Below are 16987 nucleotides of genomic sequence, written 5' to 3' on the forward strand. Positions count from 1 at the left end.
GAATATTCAGCCTTGATGTGGAGACATTCATTAGGGACAACATAGTGTGGTATCTTGTGTGCTAGAGGCTTGTACCAGGTGCTACAGGAAGGGGAGAGCTGACTGCCTGGAAGTCAGGTTAGCCCCTCAGGAGGGAGCATTTGAGCTGGATCTTCAAGGATGAGGAATAATTCACCAGGCAGAAAAGTAAGGGATAAGGATCCAAGCAGAGGGAATAGAGCGATGTAAGGGAATTGGCAGAGGCTTGGAAGAGAGGCATGGTGGGGAATAAAACTGGTTAGGGTCAATTGGCGCCAGTTTAGAATTTGGATCTGACTCAGGCAGTAGGGAGCTCAACAAAATGGAGACTGACACGACCAGACTCAATTTTAAATCGAGTGGATTCATTCAGAAACTTCCTTCGTTTAACATATACTGAGTGTTAATTGCTAGACTCTTCCAGGAAACATGAAAGATTGCTCCCTTGGTGGGACTCGTGTTTTAGGAGGATAGGTAAGTTCGTTTTGTCAGGCAACCACCATTTGCTCGTCAAGGTTACCAGTGACCTCCACTTCCATGATGTAGAGCTATTCCATGACCACAGAGATCTCCCTTGTGCTACCCCTTTATCATCAGGCCCATCTCCCTCCCACCCACCATCTCTAATCGCTAGCAACCACTAATTTGTTCTCCATCTCTGATTTCAAGAGTGTTATATAAGTGGAAACAGAGTATTTGACCTTTGATATTGGCTTTTTTCACTCAGTGTAATGCATTTGAGGGCCATCCAAGTTGTTGTGTCGATAGTTTTTCCCTTTATAGTTCTGAGTAGTGGTCCATGGTATGGATGCACCACGTTTTGTTTAACCACTCACCCATTGAAGAACATTTAGGCTCTTTCCAGTTTGGGCGTATTACGAATAAAGGTGCTGTGAACATTCATTTACAGGATTTTGTATGAATGTAGGTGTTCATTTCTCTGGGATAAATGCCCAAGACTACAACTGCTGTGCCACATGGTAAATTCATTTTCAGTTTTAGAAGAAGTCACCAAACTGCTTTCCTGAGTAGCTGTACCATTTTACATTCCTACCAGCATATGTGAGTGCGATGGTTAGTTTTGTGTGTCAGCTTGACTGGGCTTTGGTGCCCAGTTGTTTGATCAAACACCAGTCTAGATGTTGCTGTGAACATATTTTTTAGATGTGATTAACATTTAAATAGTAGACTTAGAGTAAAGCAAGTGACCGTCCTTAATGTGATGGGCCTCATCCAATCAGTCTAAGGTCTTAAGAGCAAAAACTGAGGTTTCCCAAAGAAGAAACAGTTCTTCCAGGTTGCAAGATAGAAACCCTGCCTTTATTTCCCACTTGCTGGCAGATTTCAGTGAATTTTTGTATAAACTGAGGTTTATGTCAGAGTTCCTTTTTTTGCTTAAAGACGTCCAATTGCTCCAGTCTTATTTGCTGAAAAGACTGTCTTTCCTCCATTCAAGGTACACAAATGGTTGTGTACCTTTGTCGAAAACCAGTTGGCTGTACCTGTGTGGGGCTACTTCTGGGTTCTCTGTTCTGTTTCATTGGTCAGTGTCCCTATTCCTGCGCCAGTACAGCACAGTTTTGCTTATTCTAGCCATCTGTGTAATAAATCGTGAAATGGGTAGTTACTCCTCCCACTGTACTATTTTATTTTACCTTTTTCCCCCATTGTAACTGTTTTCAATTGTACAATTCAGTGGCATTAAATGTATTTACAATGTTGTATAGCCATCACTGCTATCTATTTGTAAAAACTTTTTCATCACCCAAAGCAGAACTCTATAAACATTAAGCAATAATGCCTCAGTGCCCCTTATTCCAGCCCCTGGTAGCCTTTGTTTTATTTTTTGTCCCTATGATTTTCCCTATTCTAGACCCTTCATATATCTGGAATCATAAAATATTGTCCTTTTGTCCCTGATTTATTTGGCTTAGTATAATGTTTTCAGGGTTCATCTATGTTGTAGTATGCATTAGAATATCATTCCTTTTTTAAAAAATAGTCTTTTGTTTTGTTACAGCAGCTTTAGGTTCACAGCAGAAATGAACAGAACACAGAGATTTCCCATACACTCCCCGTTCCCACTGCACACACAGCCTCCCCCACTATCAGTATCCTGCACCGGAGTGGTACATTTGTTACAATCGATAAACCTATATCGAGACATCATTATCACCCAAAGTCCATAATTTACATTAGGGCGCACTTTTGTGATAAATGTGTCATACATTTATCAAAAACCATATTCTGTGCCTAAAAATCTGCCCTAAATGTCATCTGTGCTCCACCTATTAATCCCTCCCTAACCCCTGGCAACCAGTGATCCTTGTACTATCGCCATACTTGTGCCTTTTCCAGAATGTCATGTAGTTGGAATCATACAGTATGTAACTTTTTAAGATTGGCTACTTTCACTTAAATATGCATTTAAGGTTCCTCCCGGTCTTTTCATGGCTTGATAGCTCATTTCCTTTTTTTTTAAATTTATTTTTGGCTGCATTGGGTCTTTGTTGCTGCGCACAGGCTTTCTCTAGTTGCAGCGAGCAGGGGCTACTCTTCATTGTGGTGCGTGGGCTTCTCATTGCAGTGGCTTCTTTTGTTTCAGAGCACAGGGTCTAGGCGCATGGGCTCAGTAGTTGTGGCTCGTGGGCTCTAGAGCGCAGGCTCAGTAGTTGTGGCACATGGGCTTCGTTGCTCCGCGGCATGTGGGATCTTCCTGGACTAGGGCTCGAACCCGTGTCCCCTGTATTGGCAGGCGGATTCTCAACCACTGTGCCACCAGGGAAGTCCCAGCTCATTTCTTTTTAATGCTGAAAAATATTCCATTGACCTGATGTGCCACAGTTTATTTATCCACTCACCTACTGAAGGACATCTTGTTTGATTCCAGGTTTTAGCAGTAATGAATAAAGTTGCTATAAACATTTATGTGCAGATTTTTATGTGGACATACGTTTTTAACTCCTTTGGGAAAATCCCAGGGAGTGTGATTGCTGGATTATATGATAAGAATATGTTGAGTTTTGTCAGAAGGTGCCAAACTGTCTTCCAAAGTGGCTGTACCATTTTACATTCCCACCAGCGATGAATGAGAGTTTCTGTTGCTCCACATCCTTGTCAGCATTTGGTGTTGTCAGTGCTCTGGATTTTGGCCATTCTAGTAGATGTGTATTTTTACCTCTTTGTTTTAATTTGCGTTTCCCTGATGACGTGGTGTGGAGTATCTTAATATGCTTCTTTAATACGCTTATTTGTCAACTGTGTATCTTCTTTTGTGAGATTTCTGTTAGTCTTTTGCCCATTTTTAAATTCAGATGTTTTCTTGTTGGATTTTAAGAATTTTTTGGATATTTTGAATAACAGTCCTTTATCAGACATGTGTTTTACAAATATTTTCTTCCAATCTGTGGCTTCTTTCTTGATTTCATTCTTTTTAAGGCTGAATGATAATCTGTTGTATGTATATACCATGTTTTGTTTATCCGTTCATCTGTTGATGGGCACTTGGGTTGTTTCCATCTTTTGGCTACTGTGAATAATGGTGCTATGAACATGGGTGTAGAAATACCTCTTTGAGACTCTGCTTTCAGTTCTTTTGGATACATACCTAGGAGTGGAATTGCTGTGTCATATTGTTATTCTGTGTTTAACTTTTTGAGAAACCACCAAACTGCTTTGCACAGTGGCTACACCATTTTGCATCTCACCAGCAGTGCACAAGAGTTCCAATATCACCACATCTTCACCAGCACTTGTTATTTCCTGTTTGGTTTTTCTTTTTTTTTTTTTCCTTGATAATAGCTATCCTCTCGAGTGTGGTGTGAAGTGGTGTCTCATTGTGGTTTTGATTTGTATTTCCCAGATGATTAATGATGTTAAACATCTTTTCATGTGCTTATTGGCCATTTGCACTTAATTTTTTTTTTTTAAAGGAAGAGTAAAGGCTTTTTTTTTTTTTTTTTTTAATTTTTATTTTTGGCTGTGTTGGATGTTCGTTTCTGTGTGAGGGCTTTCTCTAGTTGTGGCAAGCGGGGGCACTCTTCATCGCGGTGCGCGGGCCTCTCACTATCGCGGCCTCTCTTGTTGCGGAGCACAGGCTCCAGACGCGCAGGCTCAGTAGTTGTGGCTCACGGGCCTAGTTGCTCCACGGCATGTGGGATCTTCCCAGACCAGGGCTCGAACCCGTGTCCCCTGCATTAGCAGGCAGATTCTCAACCACTGCGCCACCAGGGAAGCCCTGCACTTAATTTTTGTTAAAAATTGTTTTAGCTGTTTTAGTTCCTTTGCCTTTCCATATAAATTTGAGAATAATCTTTATATCTATAAAAATAATCTTGCTGGAATTTTGATAGGAATTGCATTAAATCTGTACACCAGTTTGCAGAGAATTGACATCTTTTTTGTGTTGAGTCTTGTAATCCTTGGACACAGTATGTCTCTCCATTTATTTAGATCTTTGATGTCTTTCATCAGTATTTTGTAGCATGTAAGTCCTCTAAATCAGCTTGTTGGATTTACACTGAAGTATTTAATTTTTTGAACAATTATATAATTATATTTCAAATTCTGGTTCACACGCGTTAATAGATAGTATGTGGAAATACAGTTGACTTTCTATGTCAATATTGTGTCCTGTAGCCTTATGTACTGTGACCTTGCTGAACTCACTCATTAGTTCTAGGTTAGTTCTGTGTGGGGTTTGGTGTTTCTGTGTGGGGTGGGGGTTGGTAGATTGCTTTGGATTTTGGACATAAACTGTCGTGTCATTGGCAGATAGGGATAGTATTATTTCTTATTTTCTGATGTGTATTCCTTTTATTTCATTTTGTTACCTTACTGCACTGGCTGGAACTTACAGGACTATGTTAAATAGCAGTGGTAGGAGTAGACATTCTTGCCTTTTTCTTCATCTTAGGGGAGGGCATTCAGTCTTTTACCAGTAAGTATGAAGTTAGCTAAAGTTTTTTTGTAGACATTCTTTATCAAGTTGAGGAAATTACCCTCTACTCCTAGTGTTTATCATGAATAGGTGTTGAATTTTGTAATATGCTTTTTCTGCGTTGATTGAGAGGATCATGTGACTTCTTTTTCTTTTAACCTGTTATTATGGTGGGTTATATTGATTAATTTTTGAATATTGAACCTGCCTTGGATCCCTGACATAAACCCTACTTGGTCACAGTATATAGTTCTTTTCATGTATTGCTGAATTCTATTTGCTAATATTTTGTTAAGGGTTTCTGCATCTATATTCATGAGGGATATTGGTCTGTCGTTTTCTCTTTTTTTGTATGGTCTTTGTCTAGTTTGGGTATTAGGCTAATACTGGCTTCATAAAATAAATTTGAGTTGTCCCCTCCTCTTCTATTTTCTGGAAGAGATTGTTTAGAATTGGTATTAGTTCTTTTTTAAATGTTTGGTGGAATTCTCTAGTGAAACCACCTGAGCCTGGAGACCTTCTTTTCGGGGGTTTTAAAATTACAAAATCGATTTCTTTATTAGCTATAGGGCTATTAAAATGATCAGGGTCTCATTTTGGAGGGGGAAGGGGAGGGGGAGTGTGAGCTATGAGTAACATTTCTTCAGAATCTACTGTTCACACTTACAGAGGAGGACACTAAGTAGCCCTAGCTCCTGTCCATCTGACCTCAGGCAGGTCACATACCCCAGTTATGATGGGGATTCAGATGCTGGGTTTGGCTATCCCTATCTAACGTTATGATATTTTTCTCAGAAGATAACTGCTAGGAATTCGAAAAATGAGTCATCCATGCAACAGGTATCTGTTGCCCATTTCTGCATCCCCCGCAGTGTTCCCAGTCAGTAAAACACTGTGTTTGCTTTATGCCTATGATGCCTGTAGCAGATGCTGTCACCCTGGTGTTTTCACACATGGGGTCCTTTAAGACCTAACTGTTGAGCAGAGTGGGGACCTTGAGGCACCACCGGGGTGCAATCAGAGCCGAAACCACCTTTAGTTAGAGCCCATCTATTAAGATCAGGAAGGAAGGTCCCCCTTTCCTGCATTTCCCCAGGGCTTTCTCCAGACCACAGTGCTTAGAGCTCTGGCTCTTAATGGCAGAACTAGCCTCAGTAGTCTAGACCAATCATTTATTGGCTCATGTAATCAAACAGGAGAACAGATAGGGTTGATGATGGGCCTGGGGGACTGAAATGCTGCTAAGACTCGTCCCCTCTGTGGTCAGTATCCTTCTCCCACTGCAGACTGCTTCATCACACATGGAAGGGGATGGAGCACCTGATAGCTCCTTCTTACCTGGAGGGATTGTCCCTCTTCCTTCTTCCTTATTTGAAAAATCCTGAGGAAGGGTCTAATTGGTAGGGCTTAGGTCATATTTTGTATAGTGTGGTGGGAATGAAGATAGAAGACATTCCCAGAAGAAAGTAAGGCACACTGAATAGAGCTGACAGGAGATAGAGTCCATAGCTAGTCATGTTTGTTTGGAAGGTTTTTAGTGGCATGTATTGAAGCTACAGGTGTTTTCTGTTAACCTTCAAGTAACCTAAAACTGTTAATAGATCATCATCATCGTACTATTATAGATCATTCATGGTTAATATATTATTATTAGCAGTATTAATACATAATTAATAGCTATATTTATACTACATAGCTATATAGAGATCATATGATATCTAGTTGATAGTAAATAATAATAATAGATTGTTGTACTAGCCCTCAAGTGTTATGGTTATTTGAAGATTTACTGTGCCTACTTATATATGTAAGAAAATTTTGAAGGAAATGAGTAGAAAAAAAGTCACAGTGCCTCCTTCTCAGTCTTCCATATCCTTTTCTAAACTTAACTGAAAGAACCTGCAGTCCATTTTGACTATAACTTTTAGTGAAACTGCCTTTTTGTCTACAGGGTTAATTTATTTTCACAGGGAATTGTTGATTTTTCTGGGCAGCTATTAAGGATAGAGTTGGTATTTTAATTTCAATAAATATTTACTGAACTGTTTAGGGGATGTACAAGACCCTTATTACCTCAAAGAGTTTGAAGTCCACTGGAGTAGGTAAGAACAGAAAAGTACAGTTCTTGAGACTGAAGCTTCCCATCTCTAACATGGAGTAGCCTTACTTGTCTCACATGTTAAGATTTTGGTTGCCATGGAGAGGTGGGCTGAGCTGGCTTTGTGCTGGGTGGTCGCTGAATAACGTGGAGGATTGGTTGATACCTGAGGTTGGAAGGCAGATGCTTCAAGGCATCTCCATGCAGTCCACCTCCTATGTATCTGATGGACAAGGCTGCATTATTTGCTGAGGCTAATTAGCATTGAAACTCCATGGGGGTGGGGGGTTGGAGAAAGAATAATTGTATAACTATGATTAAGAAACTGAAGTTTTGGGCTTCCCTGGTGGCGCAGTGGTTGAGAGTCTGCTTGCCAATGCAGGGGACACGGGTTCATGCCCCAGTCCAGGAAGATCCCACATGCCGCGGAGCAGCTGGGCCCGTGAGCCATGGCCGCTGAGCCTGCGCGTCCAGAGCCTGTGCTCCACAAGGGGAGAGGCCATAACAGTGAGAGGCCCACGTACCGAAAAAAAAAAAAAAAGAAACTCAAGTTTTAGGGACTTCCCTGGTGGTCCAGTGGTAAAGAATCCGCCTTCCAATGCAGGGGACCTCGGGTTTGATCCCTGGTCAGGGAACTAAGATCCCACATGCCCTGGGGCAACTCAGCCTGCACACCATCGCATGCCTCAACGAGAGAGAGAAAACCCGCAGGCCACAACTAGAGAGAAGCCCACGTGCTGCAACGAAGAGACCACATGCTGCAGCAAAAGATCCTGCATGCCTCAACAAAGATCCCGCATGTTGCAACTAAGACCCAATGCAGCCAAAAAAATAAAGAAAATAAATAATAATTTTTTTAAAAAAAGAAAGAAACTGAAGTTTTAAAAAAAAGGCATTTGGTGGTTACAGGCTATTCATGACTCCAGAGTGAATGCCTTAGCTCACTTCCTTTTGAAAAGGAGCAAGTGTTGTATAAGACACTTTATCTCAGTGTTGGATTCCACAAAGTGCAGACAGATCATACTGGTTTGGCAGGGGAGTCTGTGAATACCAGCAGAAAATCAGGTGTGACATGGGTGGAGAATGGGGGTTGGGGGGTCTTAGATAAGTGATCAGCATCTTCTTTCTAGAGAATGTGTTCACATCCCTCTTCATAATATTTCTTCCCTGTGACTCTAGAGCAGAGGTCAGCAAACTTTTTGTATAAAGAAGCAGATAGTAAATATTTTTGGCTTTGCAGGCCGTTGGTCACTATCACAGCTGCTCAGTTTTGCCATTGTATGGGCATGTCTGTGTTCCAATTAAACTTTATACATGGACACTGAAATTTGGATTTTATACAATTTTCGCATGTCATGAAATATTAGGGTTGATTTTTTTCAACCATTTAAAAATGTAAAAACTACACTTAGCTCATGGGTCACACAAAAAACCAAGAGGCAGGAAGGCCGGATTTTGGCCCATAACCATGGTTTGCCGACCCTTTCTCTAAAGGTCTTAAAAATGAATTCTGTAAAGTTCTCAATTTAAGGACATTTTTTTAATTTAACAAGCACTTATTTAGCACTTAATATGTGCTACACACTGTTTTAAATGCCATGCATTAAATGCTAATTTAATCTTCACAGTAACCCCATGAGTGAGGTACTGTTTACCCCATTTTTGCAGATTTCGTGAATTGAGGCACAGTGAAGCTAAGTAGCCCAGAGTTACGCTGCTAGTAAATGGCAAAACCTAGATTTGAACCCAGGCAATTTAGTTCCTGAGTATGTTCTTATCTACCATGATATACTTACTGTCTCTCTTAATTATCGACTTTATAGCCCAAAGGAATTTTAGAGATTAACCCATCGCTACTCATTTTTACAGACTCATTCTTACACACAATCATAGCCTTTATGATTCAAATGTGTGCCTTAGTAAAATTATGGATTACTATTTATGCACTTTCAGCATCTTGTGACTGCCTAAATGCTTAGTCTTAAACCCCACTGATCCCAAGGGTATTCTGTCTGCGCAGGCAGGGCACTTAACTGTTCACTTATTGTTTAATTTATGTTCATTGTGGGCTCCTTGAAGGTAGGAGCAATAGTATCAAAATGTTTTCCGTCAAAGAGAAATCAATTCTGGGTATATCTTTTGCTTTCTTTGGGAACACCTGTCTCAGATTACTTCCAACTCAGATTTTGTCCTGCTGCTTTTCCTGCTTGAATAAGCAACTGGTTGAATCTTGCGCCTCGCCTGCCTGTGATAGGGAACAGAATTTGTGGTGTCATGCTACACTATCCCTGTTGATCCAAAGATACCACCAGGGCAGGGTTAGGAATGGAAGATTTCCCAGTCTTTCCAAGGAAGAAAATGGGAGGAGGAGGAGGTGTGTGTGTGTGTGTGTGTGTTTTAAACCAAGTCAAAACTTAGGTAGACATGAGGTGCTCAGGATTTCTGGTTCCTTTTGCTCAGTCAAGGTCTCAGACACTACTAACTAGAAGGGACCTCCAAGAACCTGGTGCAGGGGTTTCTGTGCTACAGGGATTCTGCAATTATTGCAGGGGACCCTCAAATCTATATGTGCACCAATCTGTGGGCCAGATAAATTATATCGTTTAGGTGTATGTACAGTTACTTTTCAAATGCATGTAGATGCCATCATGATTAAAAAGAAAGCTTTACTGAATTCGTGATAGGCTACTGTTAACACAACTACTACCTTTTGAGAGCCCTGATCCAGTTAAAGCCCTTTATTTACAGATGAAGAAACTGAGGCTCAGGGGTAAAGGGAAGAGATTTGCCTGGGTCATACAGAACAGGAAGAGCTGGCCTTGAAATCGGTGCAGTTTATATGTATCATATGGCTTGTGCTCTCTGTCTCCTCTGTCATGGGCACAGGTAGAGACTGGCAAGTATTTTGACCTTTGACGCCATGCTGAACTTTCTAATAATGCCTAACAGAGTGGTTGATTGTGATATTTTTTCCAGTATTTTTGGTGCTGCTTTTAAGAAGTTTTTTTAAACTAGTATATTCCTTGCTGTGCGCCCTGTAAGTAATAATCCTATATTCCAACCTGGAAACCTGAGATACGGTAAAAATTAGGCAGCTTGCTTGTATCTGTAGTAGAGCTGGCCCTAAAACTCAGAGATTTAATCTCTCTCCCAGGGTTCTATTAATCAGACTGAATTTGAGAGGATTTCAGATATTTATATCTTGGTCTTTCATGGCTGTTGCTCTCAGCTGGGTGCAACAAAAAACTTTTAAATCTCTGTTAAGTGCCTGACGCTGTGCTGGGTGTTTTCACATGTATTGTATATAACTTAATTTAACGAGACCAAAGTTGCAATGCTGAGGCCCCTCTCAGAACAAGCTAAGTAGCACTCTGGTCCAAAGCCCATCCATCCAGGCATTTATTTATTTATCTGTTCACCATTATGGAGCACTTCTGTTGTTTGCAAAAGTGCCCTTGAATTATTCCCATTGGTGCCCAGGCTAGGACAAATCAGCACAGATCCATCCCTCCAAACAAGACCCAGGATTGACAGCAACATTAGCTTGGTCTGCACAGGACAATACTTTTTTCCCATTGGAGCTTCAGGAATTTGGAGTGCCCCTGGTCATTTGGTCAAATGATGTTCATATCAACCATTCTTAAATTAGATCTTCTCAAATACACTTGAGAAGTCAGATGAATAGGAACGGTCTCACTTTTTTAGTTGGGAAGCCAAACTTGGAGGGGACGCGTCTGAGGTAACATAACTGGTGAGGGCCTTCTAACTCCAATGTTGATGCCACACCACCTGTCTGGTGGACCACCACTGCTCAGGAAAAGGCTCTGTGTCCACTCTTTGTAGAAGCTAAGTGGCAAGAATGCTCAGTCTTTGCTGCAGTTTTAGTGGAAGTGGTTTGGGCATTCCAGTTTGAATTGATTTTTTTTTTTTCTTAGAAGCAAATTTGGCAGTATTGTGTATACCTAGGAAATCTTGTGATTGCCCCTAATTTGCTCCACAGATGCTGGTCATTGCAAATCATCCCACAGTGATTAAGTGGCTGGTGCTGATACACACGTAGTAAGTGGTCCTGTGAGCACGGGCAGTAGAGGTGTGTTGTGTACCTAATATCTTGATCCCACCTGGGTAACTTCCACATGTGTGTTTGTGAGTTTAGCTCTTTCAGTTCAGAGTGTTTCATGATACCATAGATTCGTTTCTTTCCTTCCCTCCTATCTTGTACTTTGAACCTGGGTCTTCCCAATACTTTACTATCTGATTCCATTTAATTCACTAACATTTAATTAAATTCATTTAATTTACTGTCTGATTCAATTGCATTGCTAATACTTTATGATTATAATATTGTTTTATTAATATTTGTAATATTGTTTGTTTAAAGGTAGGTATAGCAAAATGTGATTAAAGGTAGAGGTATATGCCAAATAGCCTTAACTTTTCTGACCAATCAATTATATGTTGCTTATTGATTATTTTTTCCTAAATTCTGTAGCAACAGTTCACATTTCTTTGCCACCTTAGGGATGGAAAAGGGAGGAGATTTGCAGTAACAGTGTGTAATTGAAGATCAGTGGAGAAAGTAGCCTTTGCGTGGACCTGTGTAATTCAAGATGTTAAAATAGGGAACACACTGTACTCCTGTATAAGCTGTAGTTTACAATATTAGATTTATCATTTGGATTTCCCATTTGTCCCTTTTTTTTTTAGGGAACTTTTTATTTTGAGATAATTGTAGATTCACATGCAGTTAAGAAATATTAACAGTGAGATTCCCATGTACCCTTTGCCCAGTTTCCCTCAGTTGTAATATCTTGCAAAATTATAGTACAGCATCACAAGCAGAATATTGACATTGACACAATCAGCTACTCTTATTCAGATTTGCCCAGTTTTACTTTCATTCACCTGTGTGTATTTAATTCTGTATACTTTTATTATGTGTGTTAGTTTATTTTTTAATTCTAAAAATTTCCCAGTTGGCTGAGAACTTGAGCTGGGAGGGGTGTGTTATTTACTGGGTCCCTCTCAAACTCCACCAGTAAACAACTCAAGTATAATTTCCTTTCACATAATAGCTACTTAACTGGGGCAAGTTAATTCTAAATCTTGGTTTCCTCATCTATAAAATGGAATTCACAATAGCTACTTAATGCAGAGGGTTGCCGTGAGGACTAAAATGAGAAAATATGTGTAATGGGTACTTAGCAAAAGGAACTTCATAAATGATCATCTCATTTTCTTTTTTTTAACTAAGAGTACAGTGAGAGTATTTGGGTTTTTTTTTAAGCTTTTCACAAAAGTGTATTATCCTAGGATTGTAGAATTGGAAGGTCCCTTAATAGTTTTAGAATCAGTGAAGGACTTCCCTAAACGTTCTTAGGTAATAAGCTGTTATTCTTTGTGATAAACTAAAATGTGCCTCCTTGTACCTTGCAGATCTGCCCTCATCCACGTGATAGCCCTTCTAGTCTTTGAGGACAGCTATAGTCATCCCTAAATTACCTATCCTTTAGCCATTCCTCGTAAGATGTAGCTTCCAGACCCTTTCCCATCTTGGTCTCACTCTTCTAGATAAAGACAAATTAGTTGTTCCCCTTAACTGAACAGAGAATTCAGATGTAATCTGCCTAGCATATCCCAAGATAGGCCTGTCTTCTCTTTAGCTGAGCTTTTTTGGGAAATCAGGTCACCTAGTTCGTGCACATACAGCTTGTTCTTTTGTCTTCTGTTTACTTTGTAGATGGAAAATAAATGCATAGCAGTGTAACACAGCAAACTGAATGCACATTTTGCCCTCATTTCCTCCTGTAATCCCATTAAAATGATAGTAAGAGGGAAAAGAGAGATCGGCAAATGAGAGGTCAACGGAATGTTGAAGCCAGGAAGCAAGTGTGATTAACTTAGTGGGCCAGAGGAACTGAAGGTGCCTGCTTTGGCAGGGAGTGGTGGGGGGGAACTAACAAAGAGGATTTGTAATGCAGAGCCCTGGAATAGCTCCAGAATCGGAGAAACCAAATATTGGAAACAGGAAGATTAGTCGAAAGTCTATGTGAAAAGCATTTAGATGCCTACAACCCCTCCTCTACTCTCTCAGGAGACAGATATTTTAGTCTTAGATATTGAACCAGAGACACACCAAGCACAGAAGATGAGATGGAATATGGAGCAAAACTGAAAATAGGGGCTTTAAGACAAAGTTCTATATAGTGATTAATAGGACCATTCCCCTTTCTCAGTTTTCAGAGTATCTGCAGGCAGGTGCTGTCATGCAAGAGACTGAAAGATCCTCCTCTGATAAATTTAATCCCAGAGAAAAAGTCTTAGCGATACTGTCTACTTTTGGGGATCCTCAATAAAATGACAGATTCTTCTTGCCTGATCACCCTAATGTGAAGCCCATAAGTTGGCAAGCTTAGCTCCCCTACACAGAGCTTTCAAACAGCTTCTAAAAGTATGAGCAGATAGCCAAGTGTCATGAGACATTTAAAGAACATAAAAGACAGAGTCCAGGGGACCTCCCTGGCGGTCCAGTGGTTAAGACTGCACTTCCAATGCAGAGGGCGCGGGTTCCATCCCTGTTTGGGGAACTGGGATCCCACATGCCGCATGGCCAAAAAATAAAATAAAATAAAAAGTACTGTTCTGAAACTCTAAACAGTTCCTTGGGGAAAAAAAGTCCAAATCAAATGGAGGTGAAAAAAACCTCAGGAAACAGTAAAATCAGGGAGAAGAAGAAGGAAAGATTTTAACTATAATATCTTGAGAGAGATTAGAGAAAATATTGCATGCATAAAAGATGAACTAGATTCTTTAAAAAAAAAAAAAAGAACCTCCAGAAGACAAGACCTCCTAGAAATTAAAAATACGATGACTTCCCCGGCAGTCCAGTGGTGAGACTCTGTGCTCCCAATGTTGGGGGCACGGGTTCGACCCCTGGTCGAGGAACTAGGATCCCACATGCCACATGTCATGCCACCCCCCAAAAAAAAGGAATTAAAAATATTATAGCAAGTATGAAAAATACAACACAGAAATATTGAAAGGTAATGTTAAAGACAACTCCCAGAAGATAAACCAAATGAAAGAGATGGAAATGGGGAGAACAGATAAAATAAATTATAGAGGATCATTCCAAGAGGTCTAACACCTGACGAATGGAAATTTGAGAAGAAATAAACAGTAGAGAGGAGGAAATTATCAAAGAAATGGTATGAAAAGATGTTTTCAGAACTAAAATCATATCTATAGATTGATACAGCACAGTGAATGAAAGAAAACCAACTCCAACTTACAGCCCTGTGAAATTGCAGATCTCTGAGGATAAAGAGAAAGTCCCAAAAGCCTCTAGAGAGAATAGTCATATAATGTTAGTATTCAAAATGGCATTAGCTTGCTCAAAAGCCACAAACTAGGGCTTCCCTGGTGGTGCAGTGGTTGAGAGTCCGCCTGCCGATGCAGGGAACACGGGTTCGTGCCCCGGTCCGGGAAGATCCCACATGCCGTGGAGTGGCTGGGCCTGTGAGCCACGGCCGCTGAGCCTGTGCGTCCGGAGCCTGTGCTCCACCACGGGAGAGGCCACAACAGTGAGAGGCCCGCGTACAGCAAAAAAAAAAAAAAAAAGCCACAAACTAGAAGACAATGGAACAATACCTTCAAAATTCTGACAGAGGTGAATTCCCTGGCGGTCCAGTGGTTAGGACTCCTTGCTTTCACTGCCGAGAGTGTGGGTTCAATTCCTGGTTGGGGAACTAAGATCCCGCAAGCCACATGGCATGGCAAAAAACCAAAAAATTCTGATAGAAAAAAAATATTCTCAACCTAGAATTTTATAGCCAGCTAAACTATCACCCAAGTTTAAGGATAATAAAGACATTTTCAGACATTTTGTGCATATGCCCTCTGATATTGTGATATAATAAGAAATATGTTTTTGGTCTTTGTCCCTGATTCCTGGCACAGAGCTCCTGAAATCATTATAACTTCCTGAGTAGTAGGGGTAATAAGACCATCTTTTGTTGTAATATTTGCCCTTTGTTCTCAGTTCCTGACACAAGAGCTTCTAAAAACCTTGGAATTTTCTGAGTGATAGGGGTAAGAGGAGAAGTCAGCTAAGTTTACACTAATGAGGTAACTCTGTGTGGGCCCCTAGATAGCTTCAGGTTGGGGTCTGGTTGCCAGAAGAACCAACCATGTAATCAGAGGGTTGGAACTTTCAGCACCACCTCTCTGCCTCTGGGGAGGGGAGAGGGGCTGGAGATTCAGTTGATCACCAATGAGTTAATCAGTCATGCCTACAGAAAAATCCCATTCTAGCAAATTATCAAACCTGAAGAGGAGGTTTTGGGGACACCTCCCCCACCCTGACCGTCTAGCTGATGGGTCAGAAGTATGAGTGGCCCAGTTAGCATCTGAAGCAGGGGCAGTCTGGTGGGACTGAGTCCTTAACCTGTGGGGTCTGCACTAGCTCTATGTGGTTAGTGTCAGATTTGAATTAAATTGTAGGATACCAATTGGTGTCTGGAAAGTTGGAGAATTGGTTGGTGTGAGAACAAAGCCCACACATATTGTGAAAGAAGTGCTGTGAGTTAAAAACAGTTTATAGTACACCCTTTCTTAGGAAGCTCTGCTAGAAGACACTTTTCACCAGAACAAGGGAATAACAAAGAAGAGGACTAAATGGGATCCAGGAAACAGGAGTTCCAATATAGGCAAGGGGAAAGGAATTCCCAGAAAGACAGAGTCCCAGTATGGATGTCACAAGAACAAACTGATAGGGTACCTGATGGAACATATTAAAGGGAGTTTTACACTTTATTATTATCTTCAGGGAAAACAGAAATTATACCAACAAAGAAATGTAATCGTAGTATACATCCTGGCTTGTCTACAAATAGTATTCACATAGATCTAATAATGCAATTCTTAATGTTAATTTGACCAAAATTTGGCATAATTCTATGGGAAAATGGAGATAGTATGTGAAGTAGTATGAAGTAGTATGTGAAGAGAGCATGTCAGAGCAAAATCCTAATCTTCCATCATAAGAATTAAATATGTAACCTAATAGTTATATTTTGCCACATAACAAATTACCCCAAAACTTAGTGACTTAAAATAACAGATATTTATTATCTCACAGTTTCTGTGGGTCAGGAATTCAGAAGCAGGAGTTGAGAAGCTCTCATGAGGTTACAGTCCAGGTGTCACCTTGGGCTGCAGTCATCTGGGCCTCTCAGGATATGTTGTTGTCTGGCTTCCCTGAGAGCATGTGATCCAGGAGAGACAATTAGAGGAATTTGCAGTGTGTTTTATGACCTAGCCTTAACGTGACATCCCATCATCACTTCTGCTACGTTCCATCAGTCACACAGACCAGCCCTGAGACATTGTGGGAGGGACCTGCACAACATGAATACCAGAAGGCAGGGATGAATTGGGAGCTATTTGGAGGCTGACTACCACAAGTAATAACTAAAAGTGAAAATTCAAGAAATAATATTAGAGGCATATTACTTAGAAAGATAGAGATAAATACCAGAAGAAAGTGGCTGCCCCAGGAGCAGAAATCAGGGAACCAGAAACTTCTGGTTTTCATTATAAGCCTTGTAGAACAACTTTAAGAAATATTTGCATTTATTACTGTGATTTTTTTTTTTAATTATGAAAAACCCTCAAAGCATGCAGCCATTTAATGTCCCCAACACTGGTAGTAGGACAACACATGGATTATATGAGGAACTCCTAGAATCTGAATCTAGTAAGGATCCTTTGGTATTTGGATGGTTGTGTGCTTGATCTTGAAGGACAGTTTACAGATAATAAACCTAAAGTTCAGTGAAAAAGAGGACATAGTGAGAGAACCTGAGCTAGAATCCTTGAATAAATACGACACAAAGAGATGAGCATCAGATAGTGAGATGGCTCTGGCATTT

General features: G+C 40.5%; 1 protein-coding gene across 30 annotated transcripts in view; it reads left to right on the forward strand.

The window, feature by feature from the left end:
• Nucleotides 1-16987, forward strand: part of KLHL18 (kelch like family member 18) — a 74641-nt gene that overhangs the window by 13241 nt on the left and 44413 nt on the right. The window contains exon 2 of one of the 30 annotated variants that reach the window (XR_003430858.1): nucleotides 11056-11145. The exons of the other annotated variants lie outside the window; for them this stretch is intronic. The gene's annotated coding sequence lies outside the window, so the exon portion shown is untranslated. The remainder of the gene's footprint in view (nucleotides 1-11055; nucleotides 11146-16987) is intronic. 30 annotated transcript variants of the gene reach the window in all.

This window comes from Aethalodelphis obliquidens, unplaced genomic scaffold (assembly GCF_003676395.1).
Source record: "Aethalodelphis obliquidens isolate GAN/ISIS:26980383/991018 unplaced genomic scaffold, ASM367639v1 scaffold111, whole genome shotgun sequence".
NCBI lineage: Eukaryota > Metazoa > Chordata > Mammalia > Artiodactyla > Delphinidae > Aethalodelphis > Aethalodelphis obliquidens.